The 26020-nt window shown below is 34.9% G+C and overlaps 1 protein-coding gene across 7 annotated transcripts in view; it reads left to right on the top strand.

The window, feature by feature from the left end:
* LRBA (LPS responsive beige-like anchor protein) overlaps positions 1-26020 on the top strand; it is a 785650-nt gene that overhangs the window by 286333 nt on the left and 473297 nt on the right. The gene's annotated exons all lie outside the window — the stretch shown is intronic.

Below are 26020 nucleotides of genomic sequence, written 5' to 3' on the forward strand. Positions count from 1 at the left end.
CAGGAACCAGTGTCTGCCTTGTTAACATTACAGAAGAGGGAGAATAGGGTCTTAATAACTTCATTTGACATTAAATACTCCTAAAACTATTTTACTCGGCAAATAATTATAGATGCTCATATACTAGTATTGGCAACTAATAAATAAGCCTGCAATTACAATGCCTTTTGCTAAATTCTGTTGTAGAAGTATTTAAATACATGTTAAAAGAAAGATTTGACAGTTACTATGGAAGAATTAGGTAAAACTTCCCCAGGGATCATGATTCTTGAAAGGCATTTTCTTTTTTAATTTTATTCTTTATTTCTCTTCCACTTTTATTGAGAAATAATTGACATACATCACCATATAAGTTTAAGATATACTGGAGGATGGTTTCATTTACATATTCTGTAAAATGATTATCACAATAGGTTCAGCTGACAATTTGTTATCTCATATAGATACAATGTAAATAAAATAATGAAGAAAAGAAAAGGAAAAAACAATTCTCCTCATGATGAGAACTCTTAGGATTTACTCTCTTAACTTTCTTGTATATCATACAGCAGTGTTGGCTATCATCATCATGTTGTATATTTACGTCCTTAGTAGTTATTTATCTTGTGACTGGAAGTTTTCACCTTTTGACCCCCTTCCTTCAACTCCCTCTCTTTCTTCTGCCTCTGGTAACTATATTTCTGATATCTTTTTCTATGAGTTTGGGTTTTGTGTTTTTTGGGTTCTACATATAAGTGAGATTATGCAGTATTTGTCTTTGTCTGACTTACTGCACTTAGTGTAATGCCTTCAACTTTCATCTATGTTGTTGCAAATGGTAGGATTTTATTTTATTTTTTTTATTTTTATTTTATTTTATTTTATTTTTTGAGAGAGAGTGCACAAGCAGGGGAGAGGGGCAGAGGGAGAGAGAGAGAATCTCAAGCAGGCTCCATGCTCAGTGTGGAGTCCGATGCAGGATTTGATCCCACAACCCAGGAATCATGACCTGAGCTGAAATCAAGAATTGGATGCTCAACCGACTGAGTGACCCAGACATCCCAGGATTTCCTCATTTTTAATGGGTGAATAGTATTCCATATTCTCTCTCTCTCTCTCTCCCCTCCCCTCCCCTCCCCTCCCCTCTCCTCTCCTCTCCTCTCTCTATCTCTCTCTCTCTTCTCTCCTCTCTTTTCTCTCTCTCTCTCTCTCTCTCTCTCCTCTCTCTCTCTTTCACTTCTTCTTTGTTCATTCATCAGTGGACACTTTAGTTTGTTTCTGTGTCTTGGTTATTGTAAATAATGCTCCTATGAATGTGGATGTGCAGATAATCTTTTTGAGTTAGTGTTTTCATTTCCTTTGGATGTATTCCTGGAAGTGGAATGTTAGATCATATGGTAGTCCCATTTTTAATTGTTTGATGAACCTTATACTGTTTTCCATAGTCTCTCTACCAGTTTGCAGTCCCCCAATGAATACACAAGTGTTACCTTTTTTCTACATCCGTAGCAAGATTTGTTATCTCTCGTCTTTTTGATGATGACCCCTCTAATGATAGTTCATTGTTGTTTTACTTCACATTTTCCTTCTGACTAGTGATGTTGACCATCTTTTCATGTATCTTTGATCTTTTTTATATCTACTTTGGGAAAATGTCTGTGTACGTTCTTTACCCATTTTTAAATTGGATTGTGTGTGTGTGTATGGGTATGTGTGTTGAGTTGTATAGGTTCTTTATATATTTTGGATATTAAACCCTTACCAGGTATGTTTGTTTGAAAATATTCCATTCTACAGGTTGTCATTTCATTGATAGTTTCTTTTGCTGAATGGAAGCTTTTTAGATTGATGTAGTCACACTTGTTTATTTTTTATTTTGTTGCTTGTGCTTGAGGTGTCCTATCCAAAAAAATGTCCTTTCCAAAGACTGTGTCCAGGAGTTTTTTCCCTAAGTTTTCTTCTAGAATTTTATGGTGTCAGGTCTTAAACATTTTAATCTTTAATCCATTTGAGTTAATTTTTGTGAGTGGCATAAGATAGGGGTTCAGTTTCATTCTTATGTGAATATCCAGTGATCCCAGCACCATTTACTGAAGAGACTTGTCTTTTCTCCACTGAGTATTCTTGGCACCCTTGTAAAATATTAGTTGACCGTAAAATGCTTTGGTTTATTTCTCAGCTTTTGATTCTGTTTTATTGGTTTACTTGCTTTCATGCTAGTACCATACTGTTTTGATTACTATAGTTTTATAGTAAACTATAAATCAGGAAGTGTGGTAAATTCTGCTTTGATGTTCTTTCTCAGAATTTCTTTGGCTATTGAGAATCATTTGTTATTCCATATTAAGTTTAAATGTGCTTTTTTACTTTTATAAAAGATGCCACTGAATTTTAATAGGGATAGCATTGATCTATAGCTGGATTTTGGTAGTAATGACGTTGTAACAGTATTAATTTTTTCAGCCCATAAATGCAAGATACCTTCCTGTCTAAGTGTGTTTTCTTTGATTTCTGTTACCAGTGTTTTATGGTTTTCAGAGTGGAGATCTTTCATCTTGTTGGTTAAATTATTTACTAGGCATTTTGTTGTTTTTGATGCTATTGTAAGTTGGATCAATTTCTGTATTTCTTTCACAGAAAATTCTTTGTTAGTGTATTGAAATGCTACTGGTTTTATATGTCACTTTTGTATGTTGCAGCTCTACTAAATACATTAAATCTAATATTTTTTGAGTGTTTAGGATTTTCTATATATAAACCATGTTATCCGCAAATAGAGACAATTTTACTTTTTCATTTTTAATTGATACTTTTATTTTTTTCTTGCCTGATTGCTCTAGCTAGAATTTTTAGGCATTTAAAACATTTTTTTTAAAGTTTATTTGTTTTTGAGAGAGAGAGAGAGAGAGAGAGAGAGAGAGAGCATGAGCAGGAGAGGGACATAGAAAGGAGGAGACACAGAATCGGAAGCAGGCTTCAGGCTCTGGCCTGTCAGAATAGAAACTGACTCAAGGCTCAAGCCCACAAGCAGTGAGATCATGACCTGAGCCGAAGTTGAACACTTAACCGACTAAGCCATCCAGGCACCCCTAGAATTTTCAGTTTTTTAAAAGCTTTTATTATTTTTAATGAGTTTTTAATGTTATATATATATATATATATATATATATATTTTTTTTTTTTTTTTTTTTTTTTTTTTTTTTTTTTTTTAAAGTAAGCTCTGTGCCCAATGTGGAGCTTGAACTCATGACCCCAAGATCAAGAGGCAGCCAGGCACCCCTAGAGTTTTCCTTTCCTATGTTTAATAGGAGCAGCTTTGTCTTGTTCCAAGTCTTAAAGGAAAAGCTTTCATTCTTCACCCTTGTGTCTGATGTTAACTCTGGGTTTGTGATATATAAGGGCTTTGTTAAGTTGACGTATCTTCCTTCTGTGTCTAATTAGTTAAGAATTTTTAATCACAAATGGATGCTGAATTTTGTCAGATGCCTTTTATACATCTATTGAGATTATAATATTATTTTTTCTTTCATTCTGTTAATGTGATATGTTACATTGATTGATTTTCATACGTTGACCCATCATTGCATCCTGGGATAAATCCTACTTGATCATCGTGAGTGGTTCTTTTAATGTGCTGCTGGATTCAGTTTGCTTTTATTTTATTGAGAACTCTTGCATCTGTATTCATCAGGGATATTTCGTTATAATTTTTTAGTATTATCTTTTCCTAGTTTTGGTATCAGGATTTGCTGGTGCTGTAAAATGAATTTGGGAGTATTCTCTCCTCTGATTGTTTGGGAAGAGTTTGAAAGTACTGGAGTTATTTCTTCTTTAAATGTATGGTAAAATTCACCTGTGAAAGCCATCTGGTCTTAGGCTTTTCATTATTGGGAGATATTTGATTATTGATTCAATCTCCTTACTAGTAATTGCTTCAATCGTATTTATTTCTTCTTGATTCATTCTTTATAAGTTGTATGTTTCTACGAATTTTTCCATTTCTTCTGGGTTGTCTCATTTGTTGGCATTTTGATCTCATATATTTCTGTGGTATCATTTGCACTGTCCCCCTTTTTCATTTACATTTAGTTTTTTTGATCTGGGTTCTTTATCTTTTTTACTTGGTTAGTCTAGCTAAGTGTTTGCCAACCTTGTTTTATCTTTTCAAAGAACTGACTCTTAGTTTGGTTAATCTCTCTATTCTTTTTTCTATTTATTTCTACTCCAATTTTTATTTCCTTTTTCTGTCAACCTTGTACTTGATGTGTTCTTCTTTTAGTTCTTTAAGGTGTTGAGTTAGGTTGTTTGAGATCTTTCTTAGGAATTTGTTGTTAGGAACTTCCCTCTTGGAACTGCTTTTGCTGTATCTCCTAAGTTCTGATGTGTTTTGTTTCCATTTCATTTGTCTCAAACGTTTAAATTTCCCCTATAATTTCTTCTTTGATTCATTGGTTGTTCAGAAAAGTGAAGTTTTATTTTCATGTGTTTTTGAATTTTCCAGTTTCCCTCTTGTTACTGAGTTCTAGTTTTATTCTCTTGTGGTGAGAAAAGATATTTGGTATAATTTCAGTCTTCTTGGACTGGCTAAAACCATTTCCTTGTCCAATATGTGGTCTCTCTTTGAAGATGTTCTTAATGTGCTTGAGAAGAATGTGTATCCTGCGGTTGTCAGAATGTTCTGAATGTGTCTTTTAGGTCCATTTGGACTATAATGTTCAGATTGGCTGTTTCCTTAATGATTCTTTGTTTAGATAATTCATCTGTTGAGAGCGGGGTATTAATCTCCCCAGCTATTATTGTATTACTCTTTATTTCTCCTTTTTATCTGCGTTTTTGCTTTATATATTTAAGTGCTATGATATTGGGCACATAGATATTTATAATTTAAGTCTTTTTGATGGATTGACTCCTTTATCATTATATATTTCCTTCCCTTTCTATTTTTGGAATAGCTTGAGAAGGATAGGTATTATCTTTGGTTTAAACATCTGGTAGAACTCCCCTGGGAAGCCATCTGGTCCTGGACTCTTATTTGTTGGGAGATTTTTGATGACTGATTCTATTTCTTCGCTGGTTATGGGTCTGTTCAAGCTTTCTATTTCCTCCTGATTGAGATTTTTGGAAGAGTGTGGGTGTTCAGGAATTTGTCCATTTCTTCCAGATTGTCCAGTTTGTTGGCATATAATTGTTCATAGTATTCCCTGATAATTGCTTGTATCTCTGAGGGATTGGTTGTAATAATTCCATTTTCATTCATGATTTTATCTATTTGGGTCATCTCCCTTTTCTTTTTGAGAAGCCTGGCTAGAGGTTTATCAATTTTGTTTATTTTTTCAAAACACCAACTCTTGGTTTTGTTGATCTGTTCTAAAGTTTTTTAGATTCTATATTGTTTATTTCTGCCCTGATCTTTATTATCTCTTCTTCTGCTGGGTTTAGGCTGTCCTTGCTGTGCTGCTTCTATTTCCTTTAGGTGTGCTGTTAGATTTTGTATTTGGGATTTTTCTTGTTTCTTGAGATAGGCCTGGATTGCAATGTATTTTCCTCTCAGGACTGCCTTCGCTGCATCCCAAAGTGTTTGGATTGTTGTATTTTCATTTTTGTTTGTTTCCATATATTTTTTAATTTCTTCTCTAATTGCCTGGTTGACCCACTCATTCTTTAGTAGGGTGTTCTTTAACCTCTATGCTTTTGGAGGTTTTCCAGACTTTTTTCTGTGGTTGATTTCAAGCTTCATAGCATTGTGGTCTGAAAGTGTGCATGGTATGATCTCAATTCTTTTATACTTATGAAGGGCTGTTTTGTGACCCAGTATGTGATCTATCTTGGAGAATGTTCCATGTCCACTCGAGAAGAAAGTATATTCTGTTGCTTTGGGATGCAGAGTTCTAAATATAGCTGTCAAGTCCATCTGATCCAGTGTATGATTCAGGGCCCTTGTTTCTTTATTGACCATGTGTCTAGATGATCTATCCATTGCTGTAAGTGGAGTATTAAAGTCCCTTGCAATTACCACATTCTTATCAATAAGGTTGCTTATGTTTATGAGTAATTGTTTTATATATTTGGGGCCTCCCATATTCGGCACATAGACATTTATAATTGTTAGCTCTTCCTGATAGATAGACCCTGTGATTATTATATAATGCCCTTCTTCATCTCTTGTTACAGCCTTTAATTTAAAGTCTAGTTTGTCTGATATAAGTATGGCTACTCCAGCTTTCTTTTGACTTCCAGTATCATGATAAATAGTTCTCCATCCCCTCACTCTCAATCTGAAGGTGTCCTCAGGTCTAAAATGAGTCTCTTGTAGACAGCAAATAGATGGGTCTTGTTTTTTCATCCATTCTGATATCCTGTGTCTTTTGGTTGGCGCATTTATTCCATTTACATTCAGTGTTATTATAGAAAGATAAGGGGTTTACCGTCATTGTGATGTCTGTATGTTTTATGCTTGTAGCGATGTCTCTGGTACTTTGTCTCACAGGAGCCCCCTTAGAATCTTTGTAGGGCTGGTTTAGTGGTGACGAATTCCTTCAGTTTTTGTTTGTTTGGGAAGACCTTTATCTCTCCTTCTATTCTAAATGACAGACTTGCTGGGGAAAGGATTCTCGGCTGCATATTTTTTCTGTTCATCACATTGAAGATCTCCTGCCATTCCTTTCTGACCTGCCAAGTTTCAGAAGACAGATCGGTCACGAGTCTTATAGGTCTCCCTTTATATGTTAGGGCATGTTTATCCCTAGCTGCTTTCAGAATTTTCTCTTTATCCTTGTATTTTGCCAGTTTCACTATGATATGTTGTGCAGAAGATCGATTCAAGTTACGTCTGAAGGGAGTTCTCTGTGCCTCTTGGATTTCAATGCCTTTGTTCTTCCCCAGTTCAGGGAAGTTCTCAGTATTTCTTCAAGTATACCTTCAGCACCTTTCCCTCTCTCTTCCTCCTCTGGAATACGAATTATGCATATATTATTTCTCTTTAGTGCATCACTTAGTTCTCTAATTTTCCCCTCATACTCCTGGATTTTTTATCTCTTTTTTTCTCAGCTTCCTCTTTTTCCATAATTTTATCTTCTAGTTCACCTATTCTCTCCTCTGCCTCTTCAATCCGAGCTGTGGTCGTTTCCATTTTATTTTGCAACTCGTTTATAGCGTTTTTTAGCTCCTCCTGACTATTCCTTAGCCCTTGATCTATGTAGCAATAGATTCTCTGCTGTCCTCTATACTGTTGTCAAGCCCAGTGATTAATTTTATGACTCTTATTCTAAATTCACTTTCTGTTTTATTGTTTAAATCCTTTTTGATTAGTTCGTTAGCTGTTGTTATTTCCTGGAGATTCTTTTGAGGGGAATTCATCCGTTTGGTCATTTTGGATAGTCCCTGGAGTGGTGTGGACCTGCAGGGCACTTCCCCTGTGCTGTCTTGAATAACTTTCTTTGGTGGGTGGGGCCCCAGTCAGACCTGATGTCTGCCCCCTGCCCACCGCTGGGGCCACAGTCAGACTGGTGTGTACCTTCTCTTCCCCTCTCTTAGGGGCAGGATTCGCTGTGGGGTGGCGTGGCCCGTCTGGGCTACTTGCACACTGCCAGGCTTGTGGTGCTGTGGATCTGGCTTATTAGCTGGGGTGGATAGGCAAGGTGCATGGGGTGGGAGGGGCAGGCTTAGCTGGATTATCCTTCTGTGATCTGCTTCAGGAGGAGCCCTGTGGCAGCGGGAGGGAGTCAGACCCGCCGCCCAGAGGGGTGGCTCCACAGAAGCACAGCTTTGGGTGTTTGCGAGGTGCAAGCAAGTTCCCAGGCAGGAACTGGTTCCCTTTGGGATTTTGGCTGGGGGATGGGCGAGGGAGATGGCGCTGGGGAGCGCCTTTGTTCCCCGCCAAACTGAGCTCTGTCATCCCGCCCTGGGGCTCAGCAACTCTCCCTCCCTTTGTCCTCCAGCCTTCCCGCTTTCAAGCAGAGCTGTTAAGGTATGACCTCCCAGATGCTAAGTCCAGCTTGCTGTCAGAACACACTCCTTCCGGTCCCTCAGCTTTTGCAAGCCAGACTCGGGGCTCTGCTTGGCTGGCGGGCCGCCCCTCCGCCCCGGCTCCCTCCTGCCAGTCTGTGGAGCGCGCTCCGCCTCTCCTCCCTTCCTACCCTCTTTCGTGGGCCTCTCGTCTGCGCTTGGCCCCGGAGACTCCGTTCTGCTAGTCTTCTGGCGGTTTCCTGGGTTATTTAGGCAGGTGTAGGTGGAATCTAAGTGATCAGCAGGACGCATGGTGAGCCCAGCGTCCTCCTACGCCACCATCTTCCCCGAAATCTATTTTATTTATTTCTGTTGGTGTTTTTATTATTTCTCCCAAGGAACCACAGTTTTTTAAATTGATATTTTCCTCTTTTCTCTATTTCTGTTTCATTTATTTCTGTTGGTGTTTCGTTATTTCCATCCTTTGTTGCTTAGGTTTTGTTTACTCTTTTTTTTTCTAGTTTTTTAAGGTGGAAGCTTATTGATTTGATACATTCCTCCTTTTCCATTATGGGTGTTTGCAGGTGTACATTTCTAACACAGCATATTTTTAGCTTAATTCCATACATTTTCAGATGCTTTTGTAAATTTTCTTTGAGCTCAAAATATTTTTTGTGTTTCTAATTTGACTCATTGGTTATTTTGTGTTAATATCCAAGTATTTGGGGTTTCCTAATTCTCTTTCCATTTTGATTTCTAATTTAGTTCCATTGTGATTTGAGAATTCCTTTTACTGATTTAAGTTCTTTTAAATTTATTGAGACTCTTTTTATTGCCTAGCTCATGGTCTTTCTGGAGAATGTCCCACAGATACTGGAAAAGAATATATATTCTTTTTTTAAATTTTTTTTTAATGTTTATTTATTTTTGAGACAGAGAGAGAGACAGAGCATGAATGGGGGAGGGGCAGAGAGAGAGGGAGACACAAATCAGAAGCAGGCTCTAGGCTCTGAGCCATCAGCCCCGAGCCCGACGCGGGGCTCGAACTCACAGAAAGCGAGATCGTGACCTAAGCTGAAGTCGGATGCTCAACCAACTGAGCCACCCAGGCGCCCCATATATATTCTATTATTGCATGGAATGTTCTGTAAAAAGCACTTAGGTTAAGTTGGTTGATGGTATCTTTCAAACCTCAGGTCTTCAAACAAACCTGTCTTACTCACTTTCTGGTTCTAGTAATTATTAAGATTTTAAAGTACTGAAATCTCCAACTACAGTTTCTTCTAGTTCTGTCAATTTTTACTTCATGTACTTCAGGTCTCTGTTGTTATGTTCCTATGTATTTGTTATATTTTCCTCTTAATTGACTTTTTTCATTATGATACATCATTCTTTATTTTTAGTAATATTTCCTGACTTCAGGTGTGTTTTTGAATGATATTAGTACATCTACTCTATTTTTTTTATGACTACTCTTTGCATCATACCTTTTTATGCTTTTACTTTCAATCTGTTTGAATTGTCTGTTTTGTAGGCAACACAGTGTTATGTCATGCTCTTTTATCTTAGTCCCTACTTGTGTTTAGTGATTTCATATTTGATTTAATTATTAAAGTGTTTGGATTTGCACTAGTCATTTGCTATATGTTATGTGTGTATATATATATATATATGTATATATAATGTCTTTTTTTGTGTGTAATTCTTATTTTTTGTTGTATTTAAAATTTTTTCTTATTGGTAGGTCTAAGGATTACTTGATGTGTTTAGCACAACCTTTTTCCAATTCATAGTAACTTAGTTTCAGTAAAGTATGAAAAATGTGCCCTAATAGAATTCTCTTTCTAGCCCCATTATTTATGGTTGTATTGTCATATATATTATTATATACCTTACAAACCCTGACATATGCGGGTATTTCACATACCATACAGATCACCTCTCTAAAGTGTATAATTTGGATCGTATTTAGTATATTCAGATTTATGCAACCATCACCATAATCTAACTTTAGACCATTTTCATCACCCCCAAAAGAAAATTTGTTCACATTATCAGTCACCCTCTATTTTCCATTCCCCTAGTCCTAGGCAATCACTTTTGTTTTATAGGTTTTCTTGTTTTGAACATGGCATAAAAATGCAATCATACAATGTATATAGTCTTTTGTGGCCAGTGTCTTTCACTTTACATATTTGCAAGATTCTTCTGTTACAGCATGAGTCAGAACTGTATTCCTTTTTTATTGCTGAATAATATTTTATGGATATATCACACTTCATTGATCTATTGAATTGACATTTTGGATGTTCCCACTTTTTTTTGCAGTTGTGAATAATAATGCCATAAGTATTTATAAGTGTTTATGTGGACTTAAATATTTACTTCTTTTGTGTATATACCTAATAGTAGAATTTTTGGTCATATGCTAAGTCTATACTTAATTTTTTGCAAAACTACTAAACTTTTTCCCAAAGTGTTTTCATTTTTGAAAGATAGTTTTGCTGCATATGAACTTCTTGTTTGATTTTTTTAAAGTACTTTGAATATGTTACATGGCTTCCAGGTTTTCTGATTTGAAGTCAGCCTTTAATTCTATTGTTGTTCTCTTCTATGTGATGAATCCTTTTTTTTCTAGCCTTTTCCCACCTCCTTATTTACCTTTGTTTTACAACACTTTGAATAAGACAGGTCAAGGATCTCTTTTTCTTTGTAGAAAGATAATTCTCTCTTGATCTCTTACATTTTTGCATGTCTTGGAAGTAGAAGAACCAGATGCTTTTGTTCTGTGCTGTTATTTTAAAAATGTTTATGTAGAACAAAACCCTGGAATATAGAAGTAGTATCTCCATCTGGGGCAAAGAGGAGCAGGGTTGTTTACTGTCTACTATAATAGTAATAATATCTCCCTTTAGACAAAAGTCACCTGGCCTACTGGTCATCAAAAAAGATTCAAGAGCTCAGGGTTCCTCTTATATAACATGCTGTATTCTGTATCTCTTGGACCTGTGTCACTGTGTAGGAACTGGGGCTTAGAAATACTAGCACAAGTGCTGATACTCTGGCTCCTGCTGTTGCTGAGGGTAATAGAATATCATTTGTCTCTGATTCAGATATTTTGTATCTTCTGTCAGCATCCACGAAACTGTTAGCTTACAAGTAGAGTAAAACCTGATACACTTTGCAGTGCTTGGTGGTGTTTATGTTGTTTGGAGTTCATTGACCATCTAGTGTGTCAATGCGTTTCATAAAAATTGGAAAGCTTTCAGTCATTATTTCTAACTATATTTTTTTCTGTGCTTATCTTGACTCTTTTTCTAGACTCCCATTACACATATGCTGGTATTCTTGATATCCTATAGACACCGTTAAGTTGTTTGTAATCTTTTTTTCTTTCTCTTGTTCAATTCGTTTATGTTGTTGTCGTGTCTCTAAGTTCACTCATTCCTTCTTCTGCCGTCTCAGAGTCCCCTTGGAATTTTTCTTTTTGATTATTTTCTTTTTATACAACAAAATTTCCAACTGGGTGTCTTTAGTAGGTTCTAATTATTTATATTCATTATTTGTGTCATCATTTTCATCATATTTTCCTTTTATTTTCAAAGTATGAATGCCTTAAATTCTTTGGAACATATTTATGATAGTTACCTTGAAGTATTTGTCTGCTAAATCCAACAGCTGATCCTACTCAGAGTAGAGATTCTGTTGACTGTTGGTTCATCAGTATGAGCCACATTTTATTATTTTTGTCATTATTATTATTATTATATTTTTAATTATTAGAAGACAATATAAGGACTACTCTCAGCAAATTTTTAGGTGTACAATGCTATATTGTTAACTATAGGTACTCTGCTATACAAATCTCTAGGATTTATCTTGTATAACTGAAACTTTATATTTTATAGATGAATATTTATAGATGAACACCCCTACCTCAGCCCCTGGTAACCACCATTCTACAACATGTTGGTGGTTTCGATAATTAAGTCTTTGAGAAATTAACATTGAGGAATACCATTCCTGCTGTTACTGCTAAGTTTCCAGGGATGGGTGAGGTTGTGAATAAGGGTAGTGCTTTAAAGAAACCACCTATTTTTGGATATTTTGTTCATCATTTAGATTTTGAGTAATGGATTAGAATACATAAGTAGAATGGTTTTGAAGAATGCTGTGTGCAAATTTGGAGAAAGGCTTAATTTGGTTGATTACTACCCGTTGTTACTGTTATTAAGCCCAATTGGCTGGAGGTGGAGAAAGTGACAATCATTTAAATATCATTTTGGATAAGAGCGTAGATTAATGTAAATAGTGTAGTGATAGCTCCTAGGCAGAGCATTATAGTTTAAATGGTTTTGTTGACTTCTATTAGTGGATGGAAATGATTAGTAGGAAGATACCTGCTATGACTATTGTACTTAGATGAAGTAGGGCGGAGATGGGCGTAGGGCTTTCTGTGGCTGAGTAAAGTCATGATTGAAGGTCACATTTGGTGAATTTGCCAATTGTGGCTAAACAAAGTTCAATTAATGAAAGATTAATATGATTGAGATTGGCTATAAAATTTTCTTAGAAGTCTCTTGAATTTAGGTTAAATAGGAATCATGTTGTTGATAACAATAATCCAGTATCTATGATGCTATTGTGTCGAATTGCTTGCAGGGTGGCAGGGTTGCAAATTTGACTCTTAGATTCCTCATAGAAGCTTTCTATCTTTTTCCTTGGTATATTTGTCTCTTTTTTCGCCAGTACCACATTGTGTTGATGACTGTACCTTTATAGTAGGTTTTGAAGTTGGGTAGCATAAGTTCTCCACTTCTCCTTCAATATTGCGTTGATTATTCTAGGCCTTTTGCCTTCCCATATAAATTGCAAAATCAATTTTTGGTATCTGTATAATAATTTTCTGGAATTTTTAATTGGGTTTCATTGAATTTATAGACCAAGATGGGATGAACTGACAGTTTGTCAATATTGAGTCTTCCTATCTATGAACATGGAATATTTCTCAATTTATTTAATTCTTTGATTTTGTTAATCTGAGTTTTGTAGTTTTCCTCCTATAGATCTTACACATATTTTGTTAGATTTATACCTAAGTGATTCACTTTTTAGGGTGCTAATGTAAATGGCATTGTGTTTTCATTTTTAAATTCCACTTGTTCATTGCTGGCATATAAAACAGCAGTTGACTTCTTTATATTAATCTTGTATCCTGCAACCTGAAATAATTGCTTATTAGTTCTAGGACTTTTTCTTTAGTCTATTGTTTTGGATAATCATATCATCTGTGAACAAAGACATTCTTAATGCCTTTCTTCCCCTTCTGTCTACCTTTCATTTCCTTTTTGTATCTTACTGCTTTAGCTAGAACTTCTACATGAGGTTGAAAAGAGTGGTTAAGAGGGGATATTCTTGACTTTTAATGAACTTAGTAAGAGAGGCTCATTTCTCACCATTCAATATGATGCTAGAGGTAGGTTGTTTTTGTTTGTTTGTTTGTTTTGGGTTTTGTTGTTTTTTGTAGATCTTCTTTATCACATTGAGGACTTTCTCTTAGTTTATTGAGTGTTTATCATGAATGGGTGTTGGATTTTGTCAAATGCCTTTTCTGCATTTATCGGTATGGTGATGTGATTTTCTTTTTAGCTTATTGATGTGTGATAGATCATATTAATTGATTTTGAAATATTGAACCAGCTTTTAAAAGTTACTCCTTTGGGGTTAATTTGCTGAACTTCTCTCTCATTGTATGATGCTATTAATGTTGCTGCTTAGCTTTTCCAAAATTCCTATTTTGATTTTGATCTTTTTAAGGGTCACCCCTGTTTCTCCAGATTAGAGGTCAGTAAATGATTGGTCAGAAGTCTTGCTGAAACCTTTGACGATGTATTGCTAGTTGATCTGTGTTTGGTTTGATGAGCACGTTAAAATTGGGGATCATTTTCATCTCTGTTCCTCGCTTCTACTTTGCATCGATCTTTTTCAAGCCTGTGTGATGTATGTGTGTTTAGGGGCCCTGATAACCATGGATTGTGTGAAATTATTATAAGCTCCCTAATGTACATATAATATATAGCCATATCTGTTTTTATTTTCAGGATCTCCTTCAATTTCTATTTGTTCTCTGGTGTCCTCACCTTAACTGCAAATGTAATCTCATTCTAGAAGAGCTGTATAGGCTTTTTTCATATTTTCAGCTTAGCATGCATTTTTTGAACTGCTCTCCAAAGTGAGTCTCGGTGATATATGGCAGTGAAGTTTTTGGTTTCTATAAGCAACCACAGCCTTGTAGAACTACTACATCTATGGTATTTGGTTGGGACATTCTCTGAAAAGATCACCACAGATTCCATTTGTTCTCACTCAACATTTAGCATATTTTTTTGAATAAAATTATTATAGATTTTGTTGTTTGCTTTTGGTCAATTTTTAGAACCCTAAAATAACTGGTATTCTCTCGTTCTTTACTTGTTTTTCTGAGTGTGGATTTGCTGGCCTCTTTATTCCATCAGAGCTATAAGATACCTTCCCTGATCTTTACATATCTGTTTCTTTCTCCTTTGAGTCCTAGTTCAGGTGTTACCTTCTCAGAGAAGTCTTCCCTGAAACCTATTATCCAGGTTACTTTACTCATTTCTTATAACTCCCCCCATCCCATATCTCTTATTCTCCCATGTTTGTTTTCATCGTCTGTCTCCTTTTGTAAGATGTATGTTCTGTGAGGGCAGTCCACCTATCTCTTGTTTATGGGTATATTTCTGGCTCTTAGAGAAGTACTTGATAAATTCAGTAAATATTTGTGTTTAATTGTTAAGATATTACCTCTGCATAATATTTGTATAGTTTTGATTTCAATTATTGATATTTTTCATGTAAACAGCATTTTTTAAGCATTACTTCTTAAATGTAAATTCATTTTATACAGATAATCTTTATAGTAGTCAAGTTATAGTTCTTTGAGAATTTTTACCAAGAGAAAAGAAAATACATGTATATATAAAACATTTTGTGTTAAAAAGCTTCTATATTTTGTGAAGAAATTAATTCTTTTATATTATTCTGAAATATCTTTATCCAGAATAGCTGATTTGTATTGGGATACAGTTATTTGGATAACTTAATCATTTTTATATAAATTATAGTCATAGGTTTTATAATGCGCTTTTTAGATTTCTTACCTATGCCTAGCTTACTCTGGATTTGTTATCACCTTTGCTTAGAAACTGTCTTTTTTACTTCATTACTCAGCCTATAGAAAGTACTTAGCCTTTGCCTTTGAATGTTAGAAATAAATCCTGCTGGAAAGAAAACTAACATTCGTTGTGAAATAGTGGAGCTAGCATTAGAAGTTTTTATTATATCTTTAGAAAGTAGAATATATTTTAAAGGAACAATTCAGGGATTAATTTTTCTAAATCAGTGAGTTTAGCTTTTCTTTTATAAATATTCAATACATTGAGGTTACATGAATTAACATGGCTATGGATGTGTTCGTGAAGTAGTTTTCAGCATTTAGCTACTGGACTTAAACCCAGGGGCAGAAAGAATAAGTAATAAGGGTTTTTCTTTTCACTGCAGAGACCAACCTTTTTTTTTTTTTTTCTTATTATGTAAGTCTGACCTACCTTGACCTCATTTATAGAGTAGCTGCTATAAATTTGGTCCTTGATTAATGTTTTATTAGTGTAAATAACATGGAGACCTTTACAGACTGAGACTACAGCATAAGGTTTATTGGACTTGATGGTTATCATTAGCAAATCAATTACCTAGGTCAGACATAAGTAATTGTTGTTTAGTAGAAATGTTTCTCTAAACTTACCTATTTAATTGATAGAGTACTTTCTCTGTAAGTACATTGTTTTGATAGTTTTGATTTCACTTATTGGTATTTTTTATGTAAACAGCAATCCATTTTAAACAAATTTATTTATAGAAGTAAAATAATCTGTAATCATTAACATAATTGATAATTCCCTTGATGTTTTTTTTAACCAATATTAAAAGAAAATACATATACATATGAAACAAGATTTGAGTTAAAAAGTTAATTTTCTACATTTAGTGAGCAAGAACATGCTATTCCTGAATCATAGTTTTGTTAATGAATGTTTGTATCATTGTTGTCATCACTGTCAACTCTGTTTACTTTTTAAATGTGCAAGTAATTTATCTAAGAGTTCTATTTTTCCTGAAAGGTACAAGTTTTTTTTTTAACAGTTTTAAATTCTTTAAAGAATATTAGAGGCTTCTTTTAGAATGTTCTGTGATGCTCTGGCACAGCATTAATAGGAAATAGGAAAGTCACTTGTCACCATTGCCTTTGACCTTCTTAATGAGATATGAAGGTCATTGTTGTACTAAATTCATGCGTGGTAGGCCACATTATTATGTATATTGGGCATCAGTTAATTTACTGGTATACTTGATTTTGTTTTATAGTACTTTTTCCTTCACCTTAATATTGCATTTAATTGAAAAATGAATTTAATTACACTGATTCGAAAGAACTGTTACCTAAATTTTAAAATTAAATTCTTTGTCAATGAATCTTGAAAGTCGTTTCTCATTTAAAGAGGTTTAGATTTCATATTTTGCCTTTTTTTTTAAAAAAATCTTTCTGTTCTTCATTAGCTTTGTTGTTATCTCTTCCTAAAACTTTAGTATCTCAATATGGGTGTTAATTTTGCCAGCAGAAATAGATCAGGCTGTTAGGTAGCTCTTTTTCTTCCTGCAAGCATGCTTGCCATCCATTCAGCTCCTGTTTTTTAGAGGATTTTAAGCTCCTGATGTTCTAGGCAAACTGTGATTATGGCAGCTGCTCTTGAGCATTTCAGTCTTATAACTTCATTTGTTTAACTTGTGTTAGAAGGAACAATGCATTGGATAAATATTGATTATCCTGCATATTTTACATATTTAGGTGGCCCTGTTTTCTTATAGTCTGGAATTATGAAAACCTAGTGCAAATATTCCTTATAAGTAAAATTTTAATAGCTTAAAATGCAAAGGAATGTTATGAAGTTTCCTATCTTTCTTGTTATGTAATTTCTTAACTTTTCTCTTTATTTGTATTTTAAAGGAAAAAACAGATACAATTTCATTGGCTGATCCACTGTTAAAAACTTTTGCTAGTAAAAGGAAACATAATAGACTGTGAAAGCTGGTTTAAAGGCAGAATATTTGTTAAAAAGTTTTTTTTATGGTAAAAATATTTAAGATACGAATTCTAATCTTGATTTTGATAATTTTTAAAATATATGATTAAGTATAAAATGACTATAATCATAATATTGGATTTAGTTTGCTAAAAATATACTTTGAGAACTTCCACAGCCTTCTACTATTTTTTTCTTAAACCTGCTGCTTGACTCTTTTCTTCATCCTTGAAAAGCACAATAAAGGGCAGATTATCCCACATCCTGTTGGGCACATTGTTTAATTATTCTCTGGGGATAGTCAGTATCTGCTTATTACAGCAATAATTCAGACTTGTATCCTGATATGTAAATAGCCCTCATAAAAGACATAATGTTTCTAGTACTGATACACTTGTCTGTCTCTTCAAAATTCAGCTGCTTAGATTGCACTTCTGCTTTCTGAGCATTCATTTATTCATACCAGCATTTCCCTTCATGCTGAGTATCATAGATTTTTAAATAAATGCCTGTGGAATAAATGAAAAAAAGAATGAATGAAAGGGAAGATGAAGAGGGAAAAGGAAGGTATGGAGGGAGAGCAAGAGTAAAACACATTTTACTCTGACCTTCCTGGGGTATATTGTGGTAAAAGACAAAGATATTTGTTACACTTATGTAAATAGTGTGGCTAGGATACAGTCTTTGAAACAACCAAAGATGAAATCTGAATTAAAGTAGAGTTTATCTCTTGGAAACTCTGCAGTGTTTCTTAAAGAGCCATATGCTCCCTGGTTAAATTTTAAAAATTATATATGTTGTAAGATATATTATAGAAAAACTCAATACAATATTATAAACATTTGTTTGAAAGTGATCTTATTGCTTGGGTAGAGTAAGAAGTCATTGTAACAAAGATGTGTTGAGAGAAGATGTTCATCTCTATTTACTCTAACCCTGGATCTAATTGTATAGAAGTTTGTGTGGGTTGTTTAGAAAGAGGTATGTGCTGTTATCTCCTCTTAAAGATTAGATGATTTAAATTAATTTAAATTAATGTTTATTATTTTGTGAAAATTTAATGGCTTATCAAAGAGGATTAGAATATTCTCTTACGATGTTTTTCTTTTCTTCATGTGTTTTGGTTTAAGATAGTCAAATTATTTTCACTTTTAATTTAATAGTCAATTACTTCACTTTTAATTTTCCAGTTTGATTTCAGTTTCCTATGGTTACTTTTCAGGCTTGTTTTTGTTCTGATTAAAATAAAACCATGGTGCTGAGTTAAACTGTGCTTTTCACCCTCTAGAAATGCTGAATTCCACTAGGTTACAGGGCTTTAGGTGTTGGGAAGTGCTGCATTTGTTGTTTAACCTTTCTCATCAAGGCCAAAGCATGTGACTTCTAGATAAGGGTGGTACATTTGTGTAGAAGTTTCATAGCTGTATGCATTTTTAAAACTGTAACAGTTTATATAAATGGAATCACTTACTGTATTAAATGAAAATGAATATAGAAAAAAGACAAATTAGGCGTGGGAGAAAAAGGAAAGAAAGCTTAACATTGAGAAGAGTTAAATGATGATAAAATGAAGATAGAATCATTTCATTCAGAAATATGCACACCAACCATGTGCTGATCCATGTTCTGGGATCCAGGGATTCAGCAATATACAGAGTAGACATTCCTGCCCTCATGCAGTATATTTTAATTAGTGTAGGTTGACAGTAAAGAAATAAAGTTTCTATTATGTCAGAGGGTGATCAATGCAATGAGTTGGATAAAACAGGTAGAGAAAGAATAGATGCAATGTAGAGCAGAGGATGTTGCAATTTTAAATAAGTGGTCAAAGTGGAATCTAAAAGGATGAGTTCCTATGGAATGCTAAGCAAATGCTACTAGCAGTGAAGAGACAAAGGCAGTTATAGGAAAATAGATGGTAGATATTTTGTAACAGAGAAATCCTAAAGTGGATTTTGTATGGAGAATAAGCAGAGCTCTTTCCATCATTGTTTTGCTTTTTTGCATAAAACTATCTTCTTTGTATCTTTATATACATATTCTTGAGAATAAATTCTTTTCTAGTACTCAGAATTTCTATCATCTGGAACATGCCAGCTTGCTCGTTGGTCCTTCTGCTTCCATTCTAGCCTTTCTACTACCATGAGTTACGTTTTTAAAACACTCAGCTAGGGGTTATTAGAAAAATAGGTTGATGTCAGGATATGACATTTACGTTAAAATTGAAATTTGTATTAAATTACTGAGTTCTAAATACTTTCAGGGAGAAATTATTTTATGGGGCATTTGCGATTTCAATTCTGGTTGTAAAAACATATGGATACATTGTAGTCTACCTGATAAAAAGGATACTGGCTTTTACTAGTGGATTAGGCTAGTTCTGGCCTGGTTATAAACTGAAGATGGTCTGGATTTTCTGTAAATATGTATGAGGCCTGTTAAAGAGTTTTGAAAACTTTGTTTAAAAATTTTCTTTTGTTAGTCACCAGTCTCTTCTTTCTAAGCCTTCAGGGTTGTGTATTCTATGTTAGACCCTTTGCATCTCTTACTCAAAGTTGTTTACTAAGTGCTGTACTTCACAAAGGAGTAAAGAGATAACAATTTAAGGATTGTGATATTGAATTAAATATGCCATGTATGTGTGTATGTGTGTGAGGGGAGATGAGAGCAAGGATGCAGTTACATGTAGAGTTAGGTAATAATTCTGCAGTATAAGAATGAGGACTATATTAATAAACACAGATAACAGTCTGAGGAGTGACATTTTGGGAGTTGTCTTATTACTTCAGGAACACGTTGGAAACAATCTGCTCCCCCCGCTCCCCTCCCCCCCCCCATCATTTGGTTTGTGACTATTCTCTGTAGTTAATTCTGAAGAAATCAGAATTTTAGAAGAATTGTTAGTTCAGGAGCATTGCTTCCATATTGTCACTTGTTTGGGTGCAGAAAAGTAGCTACTTTGCTTTCAGTGGTGAAGATGTTTAGTAGAGAAAATCTGACAGTTTCTGCTAATGGGGGTCACAGAAAGCTCAGGAAGCAGAGCAGTAATATTGGAAAACTCTTGGTGAAAATGTGTGTATGTGCTTACCCAAGGTCTAGACTCGTATAATCAGATGTGGACAATGGGCTGTAATGTAGTTATGGGAGATGGTTGTCATCATTACCGTTATTTATTGAGCCTCCAGCGTGAATCTTTTCTAGTTGGTCACTTGATGGGGCTGTTTGTTTCCTAAGGCTGACACAAGCATTTTTTTCTCCTTGTACTGTAGGTATAAATTATACATAGTTTTTCTTCTTAATATTAAAATATGTGAATCATTTTGTGTTCTGCATTTAGAGATTTAATCTACTATACAGTGAACCTAATGTTTTGAGACTGCTTATTATAATTAAAACTTTAGTTTATCTTTTCTTTATTAGAGATAATAGTTTGTATAACTAATAGATTAAATTACAGTTACTAAATACTGTATAATTTGTATATTTAGTAAAATATGCATATAGATAGAAAAAAATTGGTCCCTTAGGAAAGCAAAAAAAAAATATTCATTCCGATATCTTGTGAAATAATTTTTATATTTCCCATAATGAAAGGGAAAACCATATTTGTGTGTCTAAATGGGAGGCCTGTGATTTAAAAACATTTTGTAAATTATGAAGGGGAAAAATGTGTATGCTTCCTATCTTGTTTGAAAGTATTTAATACTATATATACACCCTAATCAAATTCCATAATATTGATGTTAGACGGTAATATTTTGTATGATGCAATGAAATGGTTTCAAACTTAAAATTCTGATATATTTGTATCTAATCTAAAAGCTCTAGAGTTTGGATTTTAATTACTTAGATAAATGTAGATACTTGAGGATATTTACTTTAAAGCATTGCCACAAACTATCCATTTATCAAATAATGACTGAATACAGCCTACCTACATGGTACCTCTTAGGTGCTATGGTTGATTAAAAAAGAATAATTAAATGATGTGCTACCTCAATCAGCTGTGGTCTGATAGTGAAAATAGAGTAATAGCACTCAAGTAGAATTTTTATGATACTGTATAAATAAGTATATGCCATATATATACATGTGTATATGTAAAATAAGCATTAGGTATAAGATTGACATAAAATAAAAGTCTTTGTAGAACAGAATTGCAAAATATTCCTTAGAGGGAAAGAAGATTGAATTGGATCTTATGGAAATTAAGATTTTGGATGTAAAGAAAGGACAACATAATAGATTGAGGGTGGTTTTGGCACTTATTTTCTGTCATTTGTTTAGTACCATTATTGGTTGTGTCCTACGTTGCAGGTACTGCTGTGGAATCTGAGGATGTAGCTGTGAATAACATTTGACTTTCATGGAGGAGAGGAAAAATAACAAATATGTTAGTGAACAAATAAGATAATTCAGATAGTAATAAATGCCTAGAGGAAAACAAAGCAGGATTATGTTAGAGTAAAGAGGGGAAAGTTTAAATTTTTTTTAAAGTTTATTTACTTATTTTGAGAGAGAGAGACAGAGAGAGCAAGAGGGAAAGGGCAGAGAGAAGGAGAGAGGGAATCCCAAGCAGACCTGTGCAGTCAGCACAGAGCTCTATGTGGAGCTCGAACCCATGGACCATGAGATGATGACCTGAGCCCAAACCGAGAGTCAGATGCTTAACTGACTGAGCCTCCCAGGCACCCCGAAGAGGGGGAAGTTTATAGGGAGGCCAATATAGTGTTTAGAGATTTGTGAAGAAGTGATGCTTGATTTGAATGAAGAGAACTCAAATCTCAGGTTGAGATCTAGATCACAACATTTTGAGGTGAGGAAATAGCAAAAACAAAGGCCTTGGTGAGGGAATGATGTTTGTTTATTATTGAAACAAAAGGCCAGAGTGGCTGGAGCAGAATAAGTAAGGGAGAGAGGTTTAGGAATGTTAGAAGAACTGAGATTTCATGTCACACAGGGCCCTGTAAGCTGGGATAAGATACTTGGATTTAATCTTGTGCAGTGAGAATATGTTGCAGGGTTTTAAGTGGAGGAATGGCATGATATGACTTTTGGTGTTTGGTTTTATTTTTTGATGGTGACATTTAACTTAAGTGTTTTTTAATTTTAATTTTTTAATTTTTTATTTTTTGAGAGAGGGAAAGAGAGATCACAAGCAGGGACGGGCAGAGGGAGAGGGAGGGTGAGAGAATCATAAGCAGGCACCACACCCAGTGTGGAGCCTGCTGTGGGGCTCAATCTCAAGACTAACTGGGAGCTTATGACCTGAGCCAGATGCTTAACTGACTGAGCCACCCAGCACCCCAATTTTAATTTATTTTTAACTGTGGTAAAATATACATGACGTAAATTTTAACACCTTAAGCATCTTAGGGCATTAAGTATGTTTACATTGTTCTGCAACTGTTATTACCATGCATCTCCCAGAACTCACTTTATCTCGGAGAACTGAAACTTTGCACCTATTAAGTAAGTTCCCATTCCTCTCTCCCCACTGGCCCCTGGCAACCACCACTGTACTTTCAGTCTCTATGAATTTGACTACTGTAGGTACTCTCTAGTGGAATCATATAGTATTTGTCTTTTGATGTCTGGCTTTTTTTTTTTTTTTTTTCACTTATCACAATGTCTTTAAGATTAATCCATGCTGTAGCACGTGTCAGAATTTCCTTTTATTTCACCGTATGTATATATCACATTTTATTTTATTCTTTCATCCATTGGTGGACACTGGGTTGCTTTTACCTTTTGGTTATTGTGAGTGATGCTGCTAGTCTCTGCTTTCAGTTCTTTTGACTATGAACCCAGAAGTAGAATTGCGGGATCATATGATCCATGTATGATCATATTTTAATTTTTTTGAGGAATTGCCCTACTGCTTTCTTTAGTGGGTACACAATTTCACATTCCCACTAACAGTGCACAGGAGTTTGAATTTCTCCATATCCTTGCTAACTAACATTGATTATTTAATCCTAGGTTTAAGTGGACTTAGGTGCTATTTATTGAAGTGGAAAAAGGTGAAGTAGAGATAGGGAAAGAGGTTTGATTGACAGTAGGTAGGTAAAATCAAGAGTTCTGTTTTGGAAATGTTAAATTTGAAATTTCCAGTGGGCATTCACATGAAGATTTTCGTTGGGCAGTTATATATGGTTATATGAGTTGAAAATACAGGGAACCAAGAGAGTAGGGTTTTAAGAACCTTAAGGCACGGGGCGCCTGGGTGGTGCAGTCGGTTAAGCGTCCGACTTCAGCCAGGTCACGATCTCGCGGTCTGTGAGTTCGAGCCCCGCGTCGGGCTCTGGGCTGATGGCTCGGAGCCTGGAGCCTGTTTCCGATTCTGTGTCTCCCTCTCTCTCTGCCCCTCCCCCGTTCATGCTCTGTCTCTCTCTGTCCCAAAAATAAATAAACGTTGAAAAAAAAAAAAAAAGAACCTTAAGGCACTTAACACATTTACTTTTTACTATTTGCACGTAGTCCTGTTTCCTATGTTAGATGGTAAACTCCCCATGGACAGTTTTATGCATCTTTGTATTCCTCACATTTAATAGCCTAGAATTGCCTGGCATGAGTATTCAAAGAGTTTTTTTCCATACAAGCACTATTGGACACTGTGCTCTAGGAATATAAGAATAAATTATACAGGGTTGGTGCAATATGGAATGGAAAATAATTGAGGTGGTTTCATACAGAATGATATGATGGAATAAGTACCACAGAAGAGGCATACACACCTTGGTAGAGGATTAGTTCTATGGAGGGAAAACAGATGTAGGATCAGGAAAGGTTTTATGTAGTTGACTTTTGAGTTTTGCTTTGAAGGATTAGTAAGATAGGCAAGATGGAATAAAAAATGAGGTCATTCCTGGCTGAGAGAATACTAGGAACAGATGCAAAGAGGTGTAAAATACAGTGTGTAATGTTTGAGAAAGAAGTGTTACAGTGTAAAGGAATAGCAAAAATGAGCCTAGTTTCTAAGCCATGCAAGGGTGTTAGCTCTCTTTTGTTGATTCATGGAAAGGTAGGTTGAACTTTAAAAAGTATATAGTGATGATCAGGTTTTCATTTTGGAAAAATAATTTTGATGAAGCATTGGCTAGAATAATAAGACTAATGGAAAGAAGTTTGATTGGTGGCTATTATAATAATTGCAACTATGATGTTGAGTGCCTGAAGGGCCCTGGAAAATGTTACAGAAAAGAAACAGCTTTTGGAATTATTGCAGATAATTTGTGATAAGTGTCACAAAAATAAACATGAAAGAATGTTTTGGCTCTCTTCAAAATAGAACACATTTTTAAAAATCTCTATAACTTTGTTTATACTGGTGTATACCTGGTTTATGCTGGTGTCTGGAATGTCCTTTTCTCTCCTTGTTGCTTTTGCCTTTTATTTAAAGCTCATCTTTATGCTCTGGCTCTCTATTGTTTTTGTTTTTGTTGTTGTTGTTTTTATTTTTTGTTTTTATTTTTGAAGAGGTCACAGTCATCTTTGCTTCTACTCAGCTATGATAGCACATGCATTCTTATGTAGTAATTATTTTATCTATTGCTGCATAACAATTATAAACTTTGCAGTTTATTTTAATTTTTTTAAAGTTTTACTTAAATCTAAGTTAGTTAACATATAGTGTAATAATGGTTTCAGGAGTAGAATTTCGTGATTGATCACTTACATATGACATTCAGTGCCCATCCCAACAAGTGCCCTCCTTAATACACATTGCCCCTTTACCCCATCTCCCCAGCCAACACCCCTCCAGCAACTCTGTTTGTTCTCTGTATTTAAGAGTCTCTTATGGTTTGTCTCCCTTTCTGTTTTTATCATATTTTTGCTTCCCTTCATCTATGTTCACCTGTTTTATTTCTTAAATTCCACATGAGTGAAATCATATGGCATTTGTCTTTCTCTGAGTGATTTATTTTGCTTAGCATAATACTTTCTTGTTCCATCCACATTCTGGCAGATGGTAAGATTTCTTTCCTTTTGATCGCTAAGTAATATTTCATTGTGTATATTTATCACATCTTCTTTCCATTCATCAGTTGATGGACATTTGGGCTCTTTCCATAATTTGGCTATTGTTGATAGTGCTGCTGTAAATATTGGGATGTATTAAAGGTGTGCCCCTTTGAGTCATCATTTTTATATCCTTTGGATAAATACCTAGTAGCGCAATTTCTGGGTCATAGGGTAGCTCTATTTTTACGTTTTTGAGGAGCCTCCATACTGTTTTCCAGATTGACTGCACAAGTTTGCATTTCCTCTAACAGTGCAAAAGCGGTCCCCATTCTCCACATCCTTGCCAACACCTGTTGTTTCCTGAGCTGTTAATTTTAGTCATTCTGATAGATGTGAGGTAGTATGGTGGTTTTGATTTCTGTTTCCCTGATGATCTATGATTTTCTCTTTCATGTGCCTGTTAGCCATCTGGTTGTCTTCTTTGGAAAAGTGTCTGTTCATGTCTTTTGCCCATTTCTTCACTGGATTATTTGTTTTTTGGGTGTTGAGTTTGGTAAGTGCTTTATAGGTTTTGGATACTAACCGTTTATCAGATGTCATTTGCAAGTATCTTCTCCTATTCTGTCAATTGTCTTTTAGTTTTGTTTTAGTTTTAGTTGTTTCCTTCACTGTGCATATGGTTTTTAACTTAGTGATGAAGTCTCAATAGTTCATTTTTGCTTCGCCTCCAGAGACTTGTGTAGTAAGAAGTTGCTGTGGCCTGGGTCAAAGAGGTTGTTGCCTGGTCTCATTTAGGATTTGGATGGTTTCTTGTCTCACATTTATGTCTTTCATCCATTTTCAGTTTATTTTTGTGTATGGTGTAAGATAGTGGTCCAGGTTTGTTCTTTTGCACGTCACTTTCCATTTTTCCCAACACCATTTGCTGAACAGACTGTCTTTTTTCCATTGGATATTCTTTCCTGCGTTGT

This window comes from Leopardus geoffroyi, chromosome B1, assembly GCF_018350155.1.
Source record: "Leopardus geoffroyi isolate Oge1 chromosome B1, O.geoffroyi_Oge1_pat1.0, whole genome shotgun sequence".
Classification (NCBI taxonomy): Eukaryota; Metazoa; Chordata; class Mammalia; order Carnivora; family Felidae; genus Leopardus; species Leopardus geoffroyi.